Source organism: Oncorhynchus gorbuscha, linkage group LG02, assembly GCF_021184085.1.
Source record: "Oncorhynchus gorbuscha isolate QuinsamMale2020 ecotype Even-year linkage group LG02, OgorEven_v1.0, whole genome shotgun sequence".
Lineage (NCBI taxonomy): Eukaryota > Metazoa > Chordata > Actinopteri > Salmoniformes > Salmonidae > Oncorhynchus > Oncorhynchus gorbuscha.
Genome location: NC_060174.1, coordinates 49103173 through 49108626, shown reverse-complemented (window position 1 = coordinate 49108626; position 5454 = coordinate 49103173). Strand labels below are relative to the sequence as shown.

The window sequence follows — 5454 nt, the reverse complement described above, 5'->3', positions numbered from 1 at the left end:
ATACATTTATTACATCAAATTAGTCATTATTAAAGTGGCTGTATGTTGGCAGCAGCCACTCAATGCATTGCAATGCTTTGCCATCAGCCATCGAGAGAATGCCTCCTATGAAATCTATAAAAGCTATCCAACTGCATAAGTTTTACCTAATGGAAGCGTAAAATAATTAACCATTTTAAATTCTCGATATTTGACACATTATTTCTATTTTATGACTGAAAATATTAATGTAGAATGCCAGAATGATGCAACACGGAAGGCAACTCAACAGCTGTAGTGCAGTTCTTCATTAAAGTATTTAAACTGAAACAACCAATTTAGTAATGGATTCAATATATCCAAGTAACATATTAATAGTTTAGAATTTTCTTTATTTTTCTGTAACATTCAAAGTCAGCAGGCCTTGTATTCTTGAGACCTTAGTCACTCCAAAAGTGAACCATCCACCTGGAAAAACTTCCCCTGAACAGTGAGAAAGAGGACATTCGTCATCTGCCTATGAGATTAAGTCAAGTAAGTCCCATTAAATCCTCAGAAGTACACCAAGATAGCCAGAAGCATCTCATACACTTATTTTCTCTCATCTTGTGTACATAGAACTGTACTGCTCTGCAGTCCCTGTTTACTAGCGCTTGGGGAGAAGCAGAAACGCATTTCTCACAGTCTTGTTTTCCAGGCATTGTTTCCCCATTCGGATAAAGTTCATCAAGGAATCTTCAACTGCATCCACCTCTATTGTCGACCAATACCTTTTAGTTCCTTTGTCACCTTTGGAAAGAGATGGCATTATGAATGACTACATTAAATAAATGTTGACTACAATACCGTACTTGAACATCTCTCTGTATTAACTCTACAAGGTTATAGCTGTATCTGCAGAGAGTGTGTTGAAATTAAACTAACAATCCCAACTAAATAACTACATAGATAAGGATGTGAGAGGAGAATGAGCAATGCTGACAAAGGCAGACTCAATCTGTATGGAATCTAAGCCCAACAATCTGTTTGCAATGTAAACCTTCTAATAAAAGCAATACCTATTAAATCAAGTTCCCTCCCTCAAGAAAAACAATGTAAAGCGTGGTAATCCTTCTGTGTTATCATCTATCCTGACACACTAGTTCCAGATCTAACGTCTTGACTTGTGTCCAATCCAAACTGAACCGTTCTGTGCTGGCATGGTTGGAAATACACTAACTGATAAAGACAGGATTGGACCAGCACAGTACGGCCATAAGTTGACACTACAGAGTGAAAATGCACTGACTGAATGAAGACAGTAGGAAACATGTTTACCGTGTGAACCTCTCTTTTGTCCCAGCTTTCCCTTGGTCATTGGCCCGAATCGCTGACATCTCTCCTGGAAAACATCAGTGGGAATCATGTCAGTTTCACCCAATCCAACCTATGAACCAATCCATAAGCGATAACTGTTGGAGCAACTCAAAATGCAGGTGTATAACAGCTGTGCCATTCAAGCCTATTGAATATGGTATGAGAGGGAGGCTACAGCCACACAAACCCTACAGCCACACAAACCCCTCTCCTGTGGTCCCTGTTTACCCATGACTGCGTGGCCATGCACGCCTCCAACTCAATCATCAAGTTTGCAGACGACACTACAGTGGTAGACTTGATTACCAACAATGACGACACAGCCTATAGGGAGGAGGTGAGGGCTCTCGGAGTGTGGTGTCAGGAAAATAACCTCACACTCAACGTCAACAAAACAAAGAAGATGATCGTGGACTTCAGGAAACAGCAGAGGGAGCACCCCCCTATCCACTTCGACGGGACAGTAGTGGAGAAGGTGGAAAGTTTTAAGTTCCTCGGCGTACACAAACTGAAAATGGTCCACCCACACAGACAGTATGGTGAAGAAGGTGCAACAGCGCCTCTTCAACCTCAGGAGGCTGAAGAAATTTGGCTTGTCACCAAAAACACTCACAAACCTTTACAGATGCACAATCGAGAGCATCCTGTCGGGCTGTATCACCGCCTGGTACGGCAACTGCTCCGCCCACAACCGTAAGGCTCTCCAGAGGGTAGTGAGGTCTGCACAATGCATCACCGGGGGCAAACTACCTGCCCTCCAGGACCATCCGATGTCACAGGAAGGCCCAAAAGATCATCAAGGACAACAACCACCCGAGCCACTGCCTGTTCTCCCAGACTATCATCCAGAAGGTGAGGTCTGTACAAGTGCATCAAAACTGGGACCGAGAGACTGAAAAACCAGCTTCCATCTCAAGGCCATCAGACTGTTAAACAGCCATCACTGACATTGAGTGGCTGCTGCTTACATACTGACTCAAATCTCTAGCCACTTAGTAATAAAACATTGGATGTAATAAATGTATCACTAGTCACTTTTAACAATGCTACTTTCTAAACTGTTTACATACCCTACATTACAGTATATACATATGAGATGAGTACTCTATACCATCTTCCCTATCTCCCTCATCCAATATACGTACATGTTCTTATTCTTATTTTTTTAATTTATTCTTATTTTTGAGAACAAGTTCTCAATTTCACCTTAAAGCAAAGCAGTATAAAACCAGGTAGGCTAGCTATTTAGAACAAGTTCTCAATTACAACTGCAAGTTCTACTGGATAAGAGGCCAAGATAAAGGTAAACTGTAAAAGCAGTGCAACACAAACAACAACACAGAGTTACACATGGAATAAACAAACATACAGTCAATAATACAATAATGAAAACGTCTACAGTGGGGCAAAAAGTATTTAGTCAGCCACCAATTGTGCAAGTTCTACCACTTGAAAAGATGAGAGGCCTGTAATTTTCATCATAGGTACACTTCAACTATGACAGACAACATGAGAAGGAAAATAAATCCAGAAAATCACATTGTAGGATTTTTAATGAATTGATTTGCAAATTACCTGCGGGAAATAAGTATTTTCAGTCACACTAGAAACTGCCACTATTTCTGATGACCAAGGAAATGTAAAGGACACATAAACAAAATTGTTCACCATTGTCAATACTGATATTGAATGGTCATCAGTCTTGTTTGAAGAAATCCAAGCATAGCTTTGGTCAACTGAATTGCAGAAAAAAGCACTTTAGATAACTAGGAGATAACAAAGTATTTGGAAAATTGATTAGAACGGTATGGCTCTGTGAACCTCTACACACATTTTGTTAGAATACAATGAATATGGGATGAAAGTGCAGACTTGCCTGTCTTTGATTTACAAAGCAGATTCACAAGAACTGTGCTGGTGTTGAATGACACTAACTTAGTAAACACTGTCAGTTCTGACCAACGGTTGTGCATCATCCAACACTGGACAATCGATCCAGAGGTACTGGCAAGCCTCTGTGAGAATGACATCTAAGGAACAATAATATTAAATTAGTCATGTGCCACTTAGGCAAAGAATATGATTACACAATCAGTATCCTCATTCAAAACAACTGACAAACCTGAGCTTTGGGATTTGTTATTTCCTTTTCAAATCTGGCCTGTCACGTTGAATTATGTTTCTTTTAGACTTTCCATATGTCTTCTTAGAATGGGGTGCCTTCGTAAGATTTTGAAGACAAGATTCCTTCCACACAACAAAGGGGATGGGCTGGGGACAAATGACTGTTTCATTGACTGAATGAGGTCCCAAAACATCTATTACAATTTCCTTCTTTAAGACCACTTTCAATTAAAAAAAGCAAGTATAAGCATAACATAAGCACATTATACAAGTTCCTGGATGCAACTAAAGCACATCTGCTTTTATGGATGGACTAAACGAGAACAGTATGAGTGATATGGCTAAAGGAAGACATGTGAATTGGCAGTCCTACCAAATTTTACACAATCACTTATTCCTGTTGTGGTGATTCACTCATTTGAGTGCAAAGCCAAACTAACTAGCAACAGTGTTTCTCTTTGGGACTAAGAAAGGGTGATAAAAAAAACTGCCAAAACGTAAATAAAATAATTAGATTAACTTTTTTATTTAAATATTTCAGCACACATGCATGCTTATGACTTGACAAAACAGATGAAAAGGAACTGGCTTTTCTAGCTTGCTTGTAAACCAATTTAAGTTACACTGGCAAATTATTTTCCAATGCATGTAACATTGGGTTAACCACAAACATGTATTCTGAATCAAAGACATTTTGACCAATTATATAAACTAGCACGCTGACCGTAGCTAAACGCTAACCGCAATAAAAAATAGGCCAAGCTATTCATTAGCAAGCAGTAAATAAATATAAGGTAAAAACATGCAAAGTAACAATTGCACGTTAATGAATTGTTTGGATGAGCCTACCAATTTAATCTCATGATGAAGTATATCTGATACAATGCGGCTTTGGACATTGTCAATGCATGTTGGATTCCACCGAAAGACATACATGAGCTAACATTAATTACAAATAAAGACAAATGGAACATGCATTGCTTGCCAATACACCACATGCAACCACATACAATTTTAGTTAACATATTGGTTAACAGTTTAGTTAATAGCTTACCTTCTTGCATGAATGCGAACGTCTGCAACCATCCTCCTCTTCCTTTAAAAAACGTGCTGCACAGCTACTTTTGTTGTGATCATGCTCAGGCAGAGACAGGCTTGCCAGGTCAATTTCACATTTCTAGTAAATCCAGTCAAAACTCCCTTCAAAACCTGAAAACGTTCACAATCTCAGCAGATTACAGGGAAATTAATTGATGTAAAAAAAAAAGATCATGTTGGTAACGGTGCAATATAGAAGTAGTATAAAAACCTGCAGATTTCTGAATATGTGTGCAATATTATTACTGTCACTGTCAAGTTCAGACCTTAGTTCCTTTAGTATGTCTTTGTGTTAGTTTGGTCAGGGCGTGAGTTGGGGTGGGTAGTCTATGTTCTTTTCTCTATGTTGTATTTCTGTGTTTGGCCTGGTATGGTTCGCAATCAGAGGCAGCTGTCGATCGATAGTTGTCTCTGAGAATCATACACCTAGGTAGCCTGTTTTCCCCATTTTGGTTATCGGTGATTGTTTTCTGTGTATGTGTTTTCCACACAGAACTGTTTCGGTTTCAATTTGTGTAGGGTTCAGTTTTGATTAAAAATATGAGAACACTTACCACGCTGCGTATTGGTCCAAGATCCTTCCTACTCCTCCGAAGAAGAGGATCTAAAACCGTGACAGTCACCTACATTTCCTTAGACAATTTGGGTTTGTAGCTTACACAGTCAGTATTAGTGAGGTGTTCAGTGCAGCTTTGAATGGTCTGTAGACTTGCTGACACAAAAGCAGCTTATGGCAGGTTAAGATTCTTGCTCTGCAACCTAACCTCTCAGCAATCAGGTTCACTACCTGCACACAGACCAAACAGCCTAGTGATATTAACAGCCATCTCTTACTATAGGCACTCAGCTACTTCACCATCTCTCTTTCTCTCTCATAACAGGCCTTTTTGAAAATCC

At 39.4% G+C, this 5454-nt stretch overlaps 1 long non-coding RNA gene across 1 annotated transcript; it reads right to left on the bottom strand.

The window, feature by feature from the left end:
• Positions 1 to 343: 343 nt before the first annotated feature.
• LOC123993041 lies at positions 344 to 4907 on the bottom strand. The gene is made up of 3 exons (XR_006831354.1): positions 4514 to 4907; positions 1297 to 1360; positions 344 to 768 (listed from the first exon to the last, which is right to left on the bottom strand). It is a non-coding gene; the product is annotated as an uncharacterized LOC123993041 (long non-coding RNA).
• Positions 4908 to 5454: the final 547 nt, after the last annotated feature.